The following is an 18,492-nucleotide window of genomic DNA, read 5'->3' on the forward strand; positions in this document are numbered from 1 at the left end:
GAGCTCACATACAGAGGCAAAAGTGCTAAACAAAATACTGCAAAATCAATCCTCTATCAAAAGAACAAATAGCATGATCAAATTCTAGTTATACAAACACAACATTAGGAGATAATGTTACTTTCTGTTTACTAGTAGTAACTAGTTAGGAAATATCATGGCCAAAAGACCTCACTTACAATAGTACCTCACTTAGAATAGTAACACAGAAAACATACTCAGTGCAATAATGAACCTAGAAGATCTCATGTTTCTGTTTTCTGCTTTGTGATGGTCCTGGGATGTGAACCACCCCTTCCACTGAAAACAGTTACTGAATGAAATGGTAAAAATCTAAACAAATGCATGAACTGTCAAGAAAATAAGACCTGTATGCAGGCCAAATGCAAAGTAAAGATAAGAACTGACAGGAAAGAGGAGCACTGAAACTAGTTTTCTCTTTGAAGGAATTTGCTGGACTGGTTTAATCGGAACACTGGTTTTCCAGTCTGGTGAATCTCAGAGCAGTGAACAAAACCTAGAGCACTCTCCAAGGCAGGAGAGCTACTTGGAAACTACTACTTTGAAACCTCAAAGGAATAAATTTTTAGATTTGGTTTATTTAAAATGTAAACTTTCATATTAAAAATAGCATACTCTAATGACAAATTTGGGGTAAAACATTACAAAGCATATGATAGATAATGTAAAAATATACTTAGTTATCCAATGATTGAGACATCCATGTGTAAAAGAGCATAGGACATAAAGAGATTGTTCATAAGAGATTGTTGTCTGTAATAATCATATAGATTTAATTAAATAATCAAATACAGCAAACAACTACAGATTTAAATAGTAAAATTCCATTTTAAATTATGAATTTGGTATAAATATTTAAAATATAATACCCATTGGTGATGAGGGTGTAGATAAATGGGTTCTCTAAAATGACGTTGCTAACTTTATATATCACATAGGTAAAAACTTTCTAAAGTACACCTTGACTCAAAATCCTAACAATGTTCATTTAATCCAGCTAATTGTTTCTAGGAATTTAGCCTTAGGAAATAATCAAGATGAGATAGAATTATATGGGATAATTACTCCTCTACTCTTAGTAACAGTGAAAGCTCCCAATCTGTTTTCAGCCATAGGAATTTCATTATTATGTTTATACAACGAATTACTCTGCAACCATAAAAGACAATGCCACAGAATAGTATTTAGTGACATGGAAATATTTTCAAGAGCTAGGCGTGGTGGCTCGCACCTGTAATCCCAGCTACTCAGGAGGCTGAGGCCAGAGGATCACTTGAGCCCAGGAGTTCGAGGCTGCAGTGAGCTATGATCACGCCACTGCACTCCAGCCTGGGCGACAGAGTGAGACTCTACCTCTCAAAAGAAAAAAAAAAAAAGAGAGGCAGTTGAATCTCATCAACAGAAATGTGCCTCTGTTAACATTTTGGTGCATAGCCAGCTGTTTGTCCAAGTTTGGGGGTGTGGAGGAGGTGCAGGAAGCAGTGGGGGAAGTCATACACATGAACTATTTGGTATTCACTTTTATCACATAACAATGTATCTTGAAAATCTTAAAAATTTTTTTTTTTTTTTTAGAAATAGTGTCTTGCTCTGTCACCCAGGCTGAAGCACAGCGGTGTGATCATAGTTCACTGCAGCCTCAAACTCTTGGGCTCAAGCAATCCTCCTGCCCCAGGCTCACGTGTAGCTGGGACCACAGGTGTGTACCATCACACCCAGCTAATTTTTTTATTTTTCGTAGAGGTGGGGATCTCACTATGTTGCCCAGACTGGTCTCAAACTCCTGGCCTCAAGTGATCCTCCCACCTCAGCCTCCCAAGGTGCTGTGATTACAGGCATGAGCCACCACACCTGGCCTTCTAAGTGTCTCCTTAATATGCCTTTACAAAGAGGAACGTCCAAACCCATTTTTCAGGATTCATGTGAAGTAGTTGTTACATAAAATGGTATCAGTAAGAGCCTTTGTTATCATAATTTGTTCTGGAACACCACTGGATGGCACTATCTAACTCCCCCAGAAAATGCTGCTTTTACTAAAGAGAACAAGTATTTGGGGTAAATCGCCTCCCGCTGTGTGTGAGGGTTATGCAGCCAATAAATGAAGTGCATATAAATACCGCATTCCATTCTGTCCAGCTCTAATACTTCTACCTGAGGCTTTGCCCATTGGGATTTCAACAGAAGACACAGGCATTTCCCATTGGAACTTGCCCAGAGCTTGCCCTGCTGGATGGGTTCCAGGCAGAGGGCCAGGAAGCAGCCCTGATGCAGGAGGCCCGCCTGCTCCTGACCCTGTTCCTTTTCAGCCAGAGACCCTGGCCACTGCCTGGGCCTCAGAATCCTCATGTGTGAAGTAAGGGGTCCATTCCATCTGCAGTTCTTTTATGTGTGTTTGGTAAGACATGCATAACATACAATTTACCTTTTAAACCTTTTTTAGGTGTGCCAGTTCAGGGGCATTAAGTACATTCACATTGTTGTGCAACCATCACCACTATCCATCTCTAAAACTTTTTCATCATCCCAAACTGAAACTCTGTACCCACTAAGCACTAACTCCTCATTCCCCTGTCACCGAAGCCCCAGCATCCACCATTCTACTTTCTGTCTCTATAAATTTGACCACTCTAGGTATCTCATGTATGTGGAGTCATTAAGTGTATTTGTCCTTTTGTGTCTGGCCTATTTCACTTAGCATAATGTCCTCAAGGTTCATTCATGTGATAGATTTTGTTCCTTTTTAAGGCTGAATAAGTTTCCATTGTATGTATATACCACTGTATTAGTCCATTTTCATGCTGCTGATAAATACATAACAGAGACTGGGCAATTTACAAAAGAAAGAGGTTTATTGGACTTAGAGTTCCACATGGCTGGGGAGGCCTCACAATCATGGCGAAAGGCAAGAAGAGCAAGTCACATCATACATCGTTGGCAGCAGGCAAAGAGAGAGCTTGGGCAGAGTAACTCCTGTTTTTAAAACCATCGGATTTTGTGAGACCCATTCCCTATACGAGAACAGCATGGGAAAGACCTGACCCCATGAGTCAATCATCTCCCACTGGGTCCCTCCCACAACATGTGGGAATTATGGGAGCTACAAGATGAGATTTGGATGGGGACACAGAGCCAAACCAAATCAACCATATTTTCTTTATCCTTTCATCCATTGATGAACATTCAGGTTATTTACACATTTTGGCTATTATGAATAGTGCTGCTATGAACATGGGTGTGCAAATATGTCTGAGATTCTGCTTTCAATTCTTTGGGGTATATACCCAGAAATAGAATTGCTGGATCATATGGTAATTCTATGTTTAATTTTTGAGGAACCACCATATTCTGTAATTCTTAAAAAAATTTTTTTTCATTTTTTTAAGTTCTGGGGTACATGCGCAGAATGTGCAGGTTTGTTACATGGGTAAACGTGTGTCATGGTGGTTTGGTGCACCTATCAGCCCATCACCTAGGTATTAAGCCCAGCATGCATTAGCTCTTTTTTCTAGTGCTCCCCCTTCCCCACCACCCTCCCCTGGTAGGCCCCAGTGTGTGTTGTTCCCCTCTTTGTGTCTATGTGTTCTCATTGTGCAGCTACCACTTACAAGCAAGAATGTGCAGTGTCTGGTTTTCTGTTCCTGCATTAGTTTGCTGAGGATAATGTCTTCCAGCTTCATCCATGTCCCTGCAAAGAATATGATCTTGTTCCTTTTTATGGCTGCATAGTATTCCATGGTGTACATGTATCATGTTTTCTTTATCCAGTCTGTCATTGACTAGCTAATCTGCAATTCTTTTTTTTTTTTTTTTTTTTTTTTGAGATGGAGTCTCACTCTATCACCCAGGCTGGAGTGCAGTGGCGCGATCTTGGCTCACTGTAACCTCTGCCCTCCAAGTTCAAGCGATTCTCCTGCGTCAGCCTCCCAAGTAGCTGGGATTACAGGTGCCTGCCACCGCGCCTGGCTAATTTTTTTTTTTTTTTTTGTATTTTAGTAGAGTCGGGGTTTCAGCATCTTGGCCAGGCTGGTGTTGAACTCTTGACCTCGTGATCCACCCGCCTCGGCCTCCCAAAGTGCTGGGATTACAGGCGTGAGCCACTGCGCCTGGCCTAATCTGCAATTCTTAACAGGAGTCTTGGGATCTATGACCCCCTTTGAAACTGCATGCCATACTTTGGATGCCTGTACCTATGGGCATTTTTCTGGGGAGAAAATCCACAGTTCCAGCAGAAGGTATCAATGATTCTGAAAGATTAAGAACACAGAACTAGATGGTATTTACAAGTTCTTTAAAAATCAATATTTTTGGCCTCTGAGAACTGTGAGAGAAGATTACGGAGAGGTTAAGGAGCTTGGATTTATCCCACAGTCAATCCTGGAGAGAGGCATGAGTTTGTTAGAGCTCTTTGAGTAAGGAGGGAGTCTCTGGATGTACCAGAGTGGAGTGTAGAAGTGTTTATAAGCCCAAAAGAAGACAAGACAGTGACGGAGTGCTGGATGCAGAGACAGCAGGTCTAGCTGGGAGTTTTTGTGCCATGGGAACCGTGTGACCTTGGGCAAATCACTTAACAGCTCTGGGCCTGTCCCTTATCTCTGAAATGGTAGTAATTCCTTGACTACACAGTCAAGTAAGGATCAGGTGAAATTCTGTAGGTAGAAATAAATGCCTTGCAAGAGGTAATGGAGGCTTGGACCCTCTCATTAAATGGATGGGCGAGGTCTGGGTTTAGAACAAAACAGAAAACCTTTGAAAACTCTTGGGTAAGACAGTTTACCCTGTCTGTGCCCTCACTAGGTTGTTACTTAAAATCATTACTCTGCTGCTAAATGATTTACCATTTGGCTGGCCCCAGCTTGTTCACACCTGGCCCTGTCTGGTTCTGTCTGGGTGTGGGTGGAGATGGGCCCAGGGCCTCCAGACCTACACAGATACTGTCTTCTGTCTGAATCCCCACTCCCCCAGACCTCCCTTCTTCAGGCTCCCACGTGCCCTGCAGATAGGTCTGTGAGACACACGTGGCTTCTGAGCCCCTCCAGCACATTCCAGGATGGGACCTGGAGAGGGCCAGGGTCCCTAAAATAAAAAGCCAGTTTGGGAAAGAAGTGGACCCTCTCTATGCTGGTATCAAAGCAAGGGCCGAGGGAGCCAGCTCAGAAGAGAGCAGAGAAGGATGTTTGATAAAGCCTGAGTTACATTTAAGAAGGGGGCTCAGAAGAACTTACAGGAAAGATGCCCTTTAAATAACTTTTTTTTTAAATTTAAAATTTTAACATTTTTTCTAAAGAAGCGGATAACAGATATTTTTACAGTTTAAGGGGTGGGAGGGAACCCATATTCCTACTATTGAACCTGAAATAGAATATTACCAGGACCTTAGAAACTCACTTTCTACCGTTCTCCCCCAATCACATTCTCTTTCCTCCTGTATTCCAGAATAACCTCTATCTTGAATTTCCTCTCACTCATTTTCTTTTCTATATAGTAAAAATGTATGTGATTTATGTATATGTATATGTGCATATGCATATATCACGTATGTATGTGTATGTATGTATGTTATATAATCTGCTCTTTAAGATTTTGTACAAGTATAATCCTACTGCTGTACTCTTCATTTGCTTTCTTCTTTTTTTTTTTCTGAGACACAGTCTCACTCAGTCCACCAAGCTGGAGTGCAGTGGCATGATCTCCACTCACTGCAACCTCCGCCTCCCGGGTTCAAGCGATCCTCCTGCCTCAGCGTCCTGAGTAGCGGGGACTAAATCATGTGCCACCATGCCTGGCTAATTTTTGTGTTTTTAGTGAGACAGGGTTTCACCATCTTGGCCAGGCTGCTCTTGAACTTCTGACCTCGTGATCCAGCCACCTCGGCCTCCCAAAGTGCTGGGATTACAGGTGTGAGCCACCGCGCCTGGCCTTTTTGCTTTCTTCTTTTACTCCACATGATGCCTTTTAGATTTGTCAATGTTAATCCATACAGCTGTAGTTTAGTTTATTTATATTCATAGCTGTGTAGCATTATATAAATATACTCTATGCAATCTGTTTTTTTTTTTTTCTTTTTGAGACACCATCTCATTCTATTGTCCAGGCTGGAGTGCAGTGGTGCCATCTCAGCTCACTATAGCCTTGATCTCCCAGGCTCAATCAATCCTCCCACCTCAGCCTCCCAAGTAGCTAGGACTACAGGCCCATGCCACCATGTCCGGCTAATTTTTTTGTATTATTTGTAGAGACGGGGTTTCGCCATGTTGCCCAGGCTGATTGCAAACTCCTGGGCTCAAGCAATCTGACCCCCTGGCCTCCCAAAGTGCTGGGATTATAGGTGTGAGCCACTCCCCTCCAGTCTGTGTAATCTCTTGTTGGTGGACATTTAGGTTGTCTTCCAGGCTTTCACTATTAAAGAGTTTTGTACATCTTACAATGTGAGCAACTTCTGGTTGAAGGTTCTTAATCTTGGCAACATACTGAAATTACCTGAGAGGCATTTGCAAGTGCTGATGCCTGGGGTGCCACCCTCAGAGATTCCAATTTAATCAGTCTGGAGGGGGTTCCAATGGGCACTTAGAGATTGAAAGCCACTGCTCCAGAAAGGGCTTCTCAATCTCCAGTGCGTACAGAAATCACCCGGGGATGCAGGTTTTGACTCAGTAGGTTCATGGTAAGACCTGAGATTCTGCATTTGTGAGAAGCTCCCAGCTGCTGCTGGTCCATGGCCCCATCTGAGTATTGCTGAGTCATTGGGGATCTGCCTGTTCAGCTTCACCAGGTAATGCCAAGTCATTTTCCAAAGGAAGGGCACCGATTTACCCTCCCACCAACAGAGGATGGCGTTCTAGTTATCCACACGTGGCATCCTCTAACCTTGTAAATTTTTGCCTAAATAGTGGATGTGAAATGTTATGTTCTTGATTACACATGAGAATAAGCAACTTTTCAGAAACATATGGTCATTTGTAAGTTCTATATTGCGAAATGTCTGTACATGACTCTTGACTACTTGTCTGATAGAGTTCTATATTTTTCTTTTTCGAAGAAATTATATATTCTGGACACAAATCCTTTATGTACGATTAATATATTCTCTCCATTTATCCTTTGAAGAGAATTTTATTTACTGGTTCTTCCTCCCAGTGATATCCCAGTTGACATATTAGTTTCTAATTAGGAAGCTTCTAATTAGTTTCTAATTTCTTGCCACTCCCATATGAGCCATTTCAGTACCATCAACTTCTCAGAATCATTTAAGAAAAGATATATGTAAAGAGCAGACTGAGGCCAGGCACGGTGCCTCATGCCTGTAATCCCAGCACTTTGGAAGGCCGAAGTGCGTGGATACCTGAGGTCAGGAGTTTGAGACCAGCCTGGCCAACATGGCAAAACCCTGTCTCTACTGAAAAACCACAAAAATTAGCCGGGCGTGGTGGTGGGTGCCTGTAGTCCCAGCTACTCCGGAGGCTGAGCCAGGAGAATCACTTGAACCCGGGAGGCAGAAGTTGCAGTGAGCTGAGATCACGCTACTGCACTCCAGCCTGGGCAACAGAGCGAGACTCTGTCTCAAGAAAAAAATAAAATAAAATAAATAAATAAATAAATAAAACAATTAAAAAAGAGAAGACTGCGGTCACTGGGCAATCGCCTGAGGCCAGGAGTTCAAGACCAGCCAGCACAACATAGTGAGACCCTGTCTTTCAGGGGGAAAAAAAAAAAAGGACCATTTGGTGCATAATGAACAATAAAAAATATAACATAATACATATTTTTTTTTTTTTTTTTTCTTGAGACAGAGTCTTGCGCTGTCACCCAGGCTGGAGTGCAGTGGCACGATCTCAGCTCACTGCAACCTCCACCTCCCAGGTTCAAGCGATTCTTCTGGCTCAGGTCCCCAAGTAGCTGGGATTACAGGCACCTACCACCATGCCCAGGTAATTTTTGTGTTCTTAGTAGAAATGGGGTTTCACCATGTTGGCCAGGCTGGTCTCAAACTCCTGACCTCAGGTGATCCACCTGCCTCGGCCTCCCAAAATGCTGGGGTTACAGGCGTGAGTCACAGTGCCTGGCCCACATTCTTTTAATCAGACCTTATTTGCCAAGCTGACTGATGGATAGAATTTATTCATGCATTCATTAGTTCAATAAATGTTTCTGGTTCTAAACACTCAATTTGGTTCTGGGGATGCAGCAGTGAACAGACAAAGCTCCTGTCCTCTTGGAGCTTATATTCTAGTAGAGGAAACAGACAATAAACAAGTGAGCAAGTAAAAAAATCAAATTGTAGTACACACTTTATAGTGTGTATTACACACATTTTGTTTTTCTCAACAAAAAAACATGCTGAGAAAGTGATTAAGGGCATCAAATCTTTAGGCTTTTGGGAGGATGAGGGTGTAGTGGTTCAAAATGTATCTGTGGCATTTGTTTACCTGAGCTTGAATTTTAGCTCCACCTGCTACTAGTTGTGTCACAGGGACATTATTTAACCTCTCTGTGCTTCCTCACCTGTAAAGTAAGGATGATTTATTACTTACCTCATAATATTAATGTGAGGATTATATGAGCCTAGAACATACTGAGATCTCAATAAATACTAGCTATTATCATCTGGAGAAACAGAACATTTTATTCTTTACTGAAGGGATTTTCCACATGAGCACATTAATAAAAAGTCTCTTGGAAATGTATGGGAAATGGCATCATTCATTCAATGTGTACTGCAACTTGATTCATTCCAGGCCCTGAATCATAGGTAAGAATGGCTTTTGTGTATAACAGTATGCCTTGGCTTTTAATTTTTTTTTTTTAGTAAGTATTTTCTTTGTAAAAATTGTTATCTTTAGAAACACAGGAAGTGTTTTCATTTCTCTTCCACATATTTAGAACCAGTGGCCTCCCCTCAGAATGTTGCAATGCAAACACAGGTGTGCACAGCTTTTCTTCTGAAGACAGCATATATTTTTCCAGCAAAATGGTTTATTTTAAAAGAACCAGAATGGCCTGACAGTATCCAACACTTCAACTGATGTAAAGGGGAATAGTTTTAGGGTAATTTCACAAGTCAGTCTTTCTCTCTCACACACACAGAGACATACAGAAACACAAATACCACTCACCAATTGTTTTGTAAACTTGCTTGCTTCCTGTATTTGCAAATTACATCAGCTTATTGACGTGGCTTATACTTTGACTAGAAGAGTTCATGTGCCCAGGCAGAACCTGCAACAAATACAGAATCACAAAACTAGAAGATTCCTTGACAAATATCTGGTATGAGATTACCCAAGATGGAGTGGGCCACAAATTTCTGGGAAGTAGGCAAGTGGTAGGGAAAAGGAGAGGAGGAGAAGAGAGGAAGAATTACTGCAACATATCCTGGAATTTACACTTTCTAACCATTATCTGTAAATGAAATAAATATATTTCACCTACATATTGATGGTTCTTTTCTAATGTATATGATTAATAAGCCATTCTACAAATTCATTTTACAGCATTTTTGGACTCATTAGGATCCTATTTTTGTAAGTATTTTCTTAACCAATAATTAAGTACCAATCCTATCATGCTGGATTCTAGTGGTTCTCAGAGTGTGGTCATTAGACCAGCAGCATCACCTGGAAACTCGTTAGAAATGCAGATTCTAAGGCTGGGTGCAGTGGCTCATGCTTGTAATCCCAGCACTTTTGTTACTGGAAAAGGGTCCTGATCCAGAACCCAAGAAGAGACAGTTACTGAATCTTGTGCAATTAAGAATTAGGAGTGAATCCATAGAGTAAAGTGAAAGCAAGTTTATTAGAGAAGTAAGGTAACAAAAGAATGACTACTCCATAGGCAGAGCAGCGACATGGGCTGCTCGACTGAATATACTTATGGTTATTTCATCATTGCATGCTAAACAATGGGTGGATTATTCACAAGTTTTCTGGGAAAGGGTAGGCAACTCCTAGAACTGAGGGTTTCTCCCCCTTTTAGACTATGTAGGATGACTTTCCAATGTTGCCATGGCATTTGTAAACTGTATTGGTGCTGGTGGGAGTGGCTTTCAGCATGCTAATGCATTATAATTAGCATATAATGAGGAGTGAGCAGTGAGGACGACTAGAGGTCACTTTCACCGCCATCTCGGCTTTGGAGGGTTTTGGTCGGCTTCTTTTTTTTTTTTTCTTTTATTATTATTATTATTATTATCATTATTATACTTTAGGTTTTATGGTACATGTGCGCAATGTGCAGGTAAGTTACATATGTATACATGTGCCATGCTGGTCGGCTTCTTTACTGCATCCTGTTTTATTAGCAGGGTCTTTGTGACCTTTATCTTGTGATGCCAATCCTGACGACCTCCTATCTCATCCTGTGACTAAGAATGCTTAACCTCTTGAGAATGTAGCCCAGCAGGTCTCAGCCTTATTTTACCCAGCCCCTGTTCAAGATGGAGTCGCTCTGGTTCGAATGCTCTGACACTTCTGAGGTGGGAGGATCTCTTGAGCCTAGGATTTTAAGACCAGCCTGGGAAACATAGTGAGACCCTGTCTCTACAAAAAATAAAAAAATTAGTTGGGCGTGGTGGTGCATGCCTGTGGTCCCAGCTACTGGGGAGGCTGAGGTAGGAGGATTGCTTGGCCCTGGGAGGTTAAGGCTGCAGTGAGCTGTGATAACAAGCCTTTCCAGTGATTTGATCTGATTCATACTATATTTAAATAAATAAGGCATCCTACTGAGAATTAATTGCTCTAGAAATAGTTTTTAGAAGTAGTTCCTAGAAAGGAAAAGACTTACTGTTCCTTGGTCCTAGTAATAAGTGAGAACTGCTTTTAAAGCTACCCTAGTCCTTCGGTGACAACTTCCTCCTGTCAGTACACATGGTTCTGAAGGCCAGCCAATCAGCAACAGCCTCCCTCCAGGGACCATGCTTCTAAAGGTTTTTTAATCCCTAAAAACTCCCACCGCTGAGTCAGCCAACCTCCAAGTCCTGCACTCCCCAAAGCTGTACAGAGATCAGCAGCATGCTGTGTTCACTTCTCCCATTGCCGAGCTACTATAGAGCAGCGGCCTATTCCTTCCATAACTCCATGGAAAACTGGATTCAGTCCAAAGGTCACCCCTCTGACACTTAACAGGAGTATACATTGCAAACACATGAGGTGAGCCAGGTGCGAGGCAATGCTGAGTAAATGTGGTGACTTGGAGAGGCTGTCACATTGCTGTGACACATATACACACCACATGGGCCAAACCAAGCACATCAGCAGCCCTGTGGTCTACAGTCCATCAGTCTGCAACATCCAAATTAGCGCAATCTTTCATTTCATATATTTAATTCATTTTAGGCAGTCCAGGAAGTATTAGGATTCTCCAGAGAGACCGAAAATTAAATATGTATATAAAATACATATATATACAGTCACGTGCCTCATAATGATGTTTTAATCAGTGATGAACCATAGTAGTGGTCCCAAAAGATTATATTATTATTATTATTATTATTATTATTATTATTATTTTCTTTTTGAGATAGAGTCTCACTCTGTCACCCAGGCTGGAATGCAGTGGTGCAGTCTCGGCTCACTGCAACCTCTGCCTTCTGGGTTCAAGCGATTCTTCTGCCTCAGCCTCCAGAGTAGCTGAGATTACAGGCACACCCCACCAGGCCCAGCTAATTCTTTTGTATTTTTAGTAGAGATGGGGTTTCGCCATGTTGGCCAGGCTGGTCTTGAACTCTAGACCTCAAGTGATCCGCCCATCTTAGCCTCCCAAAGTGCTGGGATTACAGGCATGAGCCACTGCACCCAGCCAGATTATAATATAATTTACTGGACCTCTTCTATGTTTAGATACATTACCTACAGTATTCAGTACAGTAATGTGCTGTACAGGTTTGTAGCTTAGCAGAAATAGACTATACCATATAGCCTAGGTGTGTAGTAGGCTGGTGTAAGTACGCATGCTATGATATCCACACAATGATGAAATCGCCTAACAATGCATTTCCCAGAACATATTCCCCTCATGAAGTGATGCATGACTGGGTATAGATATATGAGAGGGGATTTATGAGGGGGATTGGCTCACACAATTATGGAGGCTGAGAAGTTCCATCACAGGCTGTCTGCAAGCTGGTGACCCAGGGGGGCCGGTAGGGTCCCCCAGTCCAAGTTCAAAAGCCTCAGAACCGCAGAAACTGATGGTGTAACTCTCAGTTGGGGACCGAAGGCCTGAGAACCAAGGGGCCAATGGTGCAAGTCCTGGAGTCCCAAGACTGGAGAGGCTGAAGTTCGCATCTGCAAGGACAGGAGGAGGTGAATGTTCTAGGTCCTGGAGAGAGAGAGAGAAAGAGAGAGGGAAAAAAAAATGCTTTTCTCTCCTTTTCTGTTTTATCCATGCTCTCAGCTGTTTAGACAATGCCCACCCACACTGAGGGTGGATCTTCCTCACTCAGTCCACCAGCTCGTATGCCAATCTCCTCTGGAAACAGCCTCACAGACACATTCAGAAGGGATGCTTTACCAACTCCCTAGGTTTTTTGTTTGTTTTTGTTTTTGAGATGGAGTCTCGCTCTGTTGCCCAGGCTGGAGTGCAGTGGCGCAATCTCGGCTCACTGCAAACTCCACCTCCTGGGTTCAAGCGATTCTTCTGCCTCAGCCTCCTGAGTAGCTAGGATTACAGGTGCCCACCACCACATCCGGCTAATTTTTGTATTTTTAGTAGAGACGGGGTTTCACCATATTGGCTAGGCTGGTCTTGAACTCCTGACCTCGTGATTTGCCTGCCTCAGCCTCCCAAAGTGCTGGGATTATAGGCATGAGCCACTGCACCCAACCCTCCCTAGGTATTTTTTAATCCAGGCAAGTTGACACTTAAAATTAAGCATCACATGGGGGAAGGAAATTGCCTGAGAGCAGAAACTGATCTAGTGACAGTTTAAACACAGCCCATTCCCATGCTGGTGCACTTTGTGTGCTTTGAAAAGAAGGTAAAGGATTTCATGGCATTATAAAAAAATAACAATTATGCTTATGTTGTCATTGAAACCATGAGGCATGCGAGTTCTAGCTAAGGGTATTGGCAAGTCTACTTCTTAGTTGTCTATGGATGAGCTAGAGTACCTAAACAGCATTTTACCTATCCACATGGCCCCTGAACAACCTGAGTTTGAACTACATGGGTCCATTTATACATGGATTTTTTTCAGTAAATACACTAGAACATTTTTTGGAGATTTGTGTCAATTTGAAAATACTTTCAGATGAACCTTGTAGACTAGAAATAATAAAAAAAATTAAGAAAAAGTTAGGCATGTCATGAATGCATAAAATATGTGTAGATACTAATCTATTTTATCATTTACTACTATAAAATATACACATATCTAGTATAGAAAGTTAAAATTTATCAAAACTTATGCACACACTTATAGACCATACATGGCACTATTGGAAGTCCAAAGAAATGCAAATATAAAGATGCAATATTAAACCATAACTGCATAAAATTACCTGTAGTACACGCCGTGCTACTGTAATGATTTCATAGCCACCTCCTGCTGCTATTGTGGTGAGCTCAAGTGTTGTGAGTATCCGCTTAAAACGCCCTGTGACGCTAATCATCTCCACATGAGCAATTGTTTCTCCGGTAAATTGCAGATCTCAATGGAAAGTGATCTCTTGTGGTTCTTGCATATTTTTCACCCTCTTTAGTGCAATACCGTAAACCTTGAATAACACCATGCCTCTGCTGAAGCTGGAAAGGGTCCCAAGGAGCAGAGAAAAGTCATGACATTACAAGAAAAAGTTGAATTGCTTGATGTGTGTCATAGATTGCAGTCTGCAGCTGCAGTTTCCTGACATTTCAGACAGAGGATTCATCTTGTAAACAGATGTGTAAACTGATGGTATTGATACAGTACAGTACTGTAAATGTATTTTGTCATCCTGTGGCTTTCTTAATAACATTTTCTTTTCTGTAGCTTCTTTTATTGTGAGAATGAAGTATATAATACATACAAAAATATGTTTATGTTATTGGTGAGGATTCTGGTCAACAGTAGGTTATTGGTAGTTCAGTGCATGAGGAGTCAAAAGTTATACTTGGATTTTCTACTGTGCTGGAAGTTGGTGCCCCTAACTCCACATTGTTCATTGCTCAACTGTATTTTTATTTTTTAAGCCAGGAGTTTCTCCTTGGGATTATTGTATGAATTGTAGTGAAGAAATGTTTATTTATTTGTGTGTCTACTGAGCATCTACTCAGGTTGTCATTGTGCTAGTCTGGGAACAGAAAGATAGGGAAGATGCATCCCTATTCGCCAGTGCTCACAGCTGGAGGTGGGGAGGCAATGGAAGACATGCAGGGTTGGGGAGATCAGAAAACGTTTCCCAGAGACAGTAACATTTGAGTTGGGTCTTGAAGCGTACCTTCGCATGTGCCATGCAAAAAGAAATAAGAACTCTTCAGAAGTGCCCAAATTTTCCCGAAATGCACACATGGGAGTGTTCAGAATGCTGAAACCAGTAACAGGGGAGTGATTATACAAATTATGTCCATATTAGGAAATGGCATAACACTGTAAAACAATATTGAAAGAAATTTAAGGCTGGGCGTGGTGGCTCAGTCTGTAATCCCAGCACACTGGGAGGCGGAGGCAGGTGGATTGCCTGAGCCCGGGACTTCGAGACCAGACTGGGCAACATGGGAAACCCTGTCTCTTCCAAAAATACAAAAATTAGCCAGTCTCATAGCCTGGTTTCAAAATAAATAAATAAATAAATAGATTAAAATTTAAAAACAAAGAAATAAACAAATTTATTAAAAATGCTAAAAAATGAATAAAAGTTTTAAAAAATTTTTAGAAAGATATTTAAAATGCAGGGAAATGTGTTTGATGTATTATTAATTGAAAAAACAGGCTTATCATTATACACAATTTTGGCATTTAAAAATTATTTATGTTTTTCCTTTTTTTAGAGACAGACAGGGTCTCTCTATGTTGCTCAGGCTGGAGTGCAGTGGCTATTTGCAGCCCTGATCACAGTACACCACAACCTTGAAGGATTTTTCTGCCTCAGCTTCCTGAGTAGCTGGGGCTACAGGCTCAGACCACCACACCCAGTTTTAAATTTTTGACTACGTAATAATTCACTTAGTTCAAAGAGAAAAAATTACAAAAAAGCACATAAGGAAAAGTTGACATCCCACCCCTCTTCTATCTTCCCACCCCTCACCAAAACTATCAATTGCCAAACAGGAAACCATATTATTAGTTTGTTGTGTGTCATTCTAGATAATTTCCTAGGCATCCATAAATAATTGCAAATACAGAGTATTTTTCCTCCCCTTCCTTTTTGCACAAGTGGCAGTGTGCAAACGTATCATATATACATTGCTCTATGCTTTAATTTTTTATTTTATTATATAAAATTTACCCTATTCCTGGCCAGGCACAGTGGCTCATGCCTTAATCCCAACACTTTGGGAGGCCAAGGTGGACAGATCACTTGAGGTCAGGAGTTCGAGACCAGCCTGGCCAACACGGTGAAACCCCATCTCTACTAAAAATACAAAAATTAGCTGGGTGTGGTGGCACACAACTACAGTTCCAGCTACTCCGGAGGCTGAGGCAGGAGAATCACTTCAACCCAGGAGGCAGAGGTTGCAGTGAGCTGAGTTTGCACCACCACACTCCAGCCTCGGTGACAGAGTGAGACTCTGTCTCAAAAAAAAAAAAAAATTCTATTCGGTTTTTAAACAGCTGTATAATACTCCATCATATAGATGCAACATTATTTAATTAGCCCTACTACTGGGCACTTAGGCTAGTTTGTTTTTGTTGTTTTTTTACTATTAAAAATAGGGCTACAATGTATAACCTGGTGCTATTTGTTTCACACATTATAGCTGTAAGACAAATTCCTGGAATCGCTGAGCCAAACATTATGTATATTTTCATAAATCTTGTCAAACTGCCCTCACAGGTTGTACCAATGTAAGCTTTCATCAGCGATGTATACAAAGGTTTATTCTCCACCCTTACTGGCCTCCCCCACAGCAGAGGTAGTGTCAAACTTTTGGATTTTTGCCAGCCTGACAGGTATTTCGGCATAGTATTAATTTGTATTTCTTCATTTATGTGTAAAGTTGAGCATCTTTTCAAATGTTGTAAACCACTTGGGTCTCCTTTTCCATTGCATGTATGTTATTTTTATAGGAAATGCTCATTCGTGTATTCATTCATTGACAGTGGACTACACGTAGACTTTATGCTGGACACTATAGGAGCTACTATAGGGTAGATGGGTAAACTTGAGAGACACAGCCCTTGCCCTCTCAGAACATGCAATCTGATGGAAGAGAATAATTTTGAGCTAGCTATTGAACATTTATGGAACACTTACATGCATTTATCTATTTGTGCAACTATATATGTAACTTATACATGGAAAAATGCTTGGCTATCTACTGAAATTAATAGAAATAATTTTTGAGTAGAAGTGATTTTTTTCTTCCCTTTGTGTTTTTCTGTATTTTTCAAGCTTTTGTAATGTATACACATTATGTTTGATGTTAGGTAATTTCTTTTCTCTTTGTTCATTGTTTAAGTTTTTCAAGGTTGGTTGGTTGGTTGATTTTTTTACAGGGAACATGTATGATTTTTTGCAATTAGAACAAAAGGAAATAAATAATAAGAAGACATCATACATACACTGTTTACCTATGTTTTAGACATAAATAAAACACAGGAAAGAAGAGTTCTTTCTCTAGAGTGATGGTGAGTTTGAAGAAGAAGATGTAGAAATCCACTTTCAGAGCTGGGATTTGCTGTCATAAGTTCCAGCACAGGCCTTTACTCACCAGAAAAGCTGAGGACATGTCTCTCTTCAGCTGGGCAGCCTCTTCTGTGTCCAACAGGACAGGACTCCAACAGCTCTGAGTGCTGGAAATCTGGCCTCGGGATCCAGGCCTGGGAATTTCCCTTTTCTGATGCCAGCTTCAGGCCCAGTGTCTAAGGGCGACCCCTGTTGGTGAAACTTAAATATGCTCATTATTTGTGAGCTGCTTCTCCAAGGGTGGAGATGCCCAATTCAGTTTTAATTTTTTGCGGGTCTACTGGAAACCTTGAGGCCCACAACCCACTCACACACTACCCTAACTACATCCTGCTTCCCTTTTCTCCTTGTCCCCCACCCGTCTACTCCAGGTTTTCCTGGACAACTGGGTCGGGAGGCTTGGCGTATGGAGCCACAGGTGTGGCCAACCTTTTAAACTGTAATAAGACAGGCTGCTGTAGAGGCAGGTGCTGTCTTTTCTGATCAGCAGGTGGAGTGTGGAGGCCCTTGTTTTAGGGAACAGATGTGGCATCCTGTCAGCAGACTGAAGATGCCAGACTTGGGCAGCTTGAGGCAACAGTGAGCAGGCAGGCCATTCTACTGCACAAGGATGTAGCTGAGGGGGCTGCATCCCACCTGAGGAAGGTGTGTTGGGGGCAAATGTGAAGAATGGAGGAAGGGCAGGATTTCTGGGTGGCAGGTCACACCATTGATGGGCATTTCCCTTCTCTCTGGAGACTCTCTGCTGGGAGATTTTGGCAAGAATCAGAAAACCAACACAGCCTTTCTTGACCAGCTCTTTCTTGTCTCTGCATTTATAAGAGCAAGACCTTGGATTGGGATAGTGTGGGCAGTAAATCCACCAGTGTCATGTTGCTATATTTATCCATAAAGAATTAGCCGGCACGCCCCGTTCATCATTGAGTGCTGAATGGCAGTGCTGAATGGAGAACTGGCTGGAGAATCTGGTTTTAGACATGCGGAGCCTGTCTGTAATTCATCAGCACTGCTCTTTTCCCCTGGGCATTGGTCTGTGATAAAGAAAACTGGATACCAGAGGAATATGCTGGGCATTTCAGTGCTTTGAGAAAACATAACCAAGCACTTCTCAGGGCCCATCCCTAGACAGGACCCTGCCTTTACCACTTCATCTCCCAGATGGCTGTGGAGCCAGCCCCTCACCAGAGAGCTACCTGGCTCCACTCAGGCCTCAAATCTACCGTCTGTTGATGGAAAATCCTGCATGTCGTGCCAAGCAAGGCTGATTCAAGGTCGACCTTTCTCCATTTGGGCCAAATGCCCAGCACCCCCAAACCCCTAACACACAACTCTTTGTGGGTCTGGTTTCTGGGAGCTCCTTAAGGAAGAAAAAAATAAACAGGAATCATGGTGAGGACTGGGGAGAGGGGCCCTGGGTGGGGGGGGGGGGCTCCATTTTATTCGGCTGGAAAGAAAAGGCTGGGGAGGAGGGATTGCCATTGGATCCAGTTCATTACTTCCCAATAAATCAAAGAAGGGCCGAGAATCCTGACCGCCATCCCCAGTAAGGATCAAGTTCCGCTTTCTGGAAGAGGCCTAGAGGTGGATTGCAGGACTTCCCGATTTAACCAGGTGACAAAGGCTTCTGCTTCAGCCCAGGAGATGTGATCAC

This window comes from Pongo abelii, chromosome 16, assembly GCF_028885655.2.
Source record: "Pongo abelii isolate AG06213 chromosome 16, NHGRI_mPonAbe1-v2.0_pri, whole genome shotgun sequence".
NCBI classification, from domain to species: domain Eukaryota; kingdom Metazoa; phylum Chordata; class Mammalia; order Primates; family Hominidae; genus Pongo; species Pongo abelii.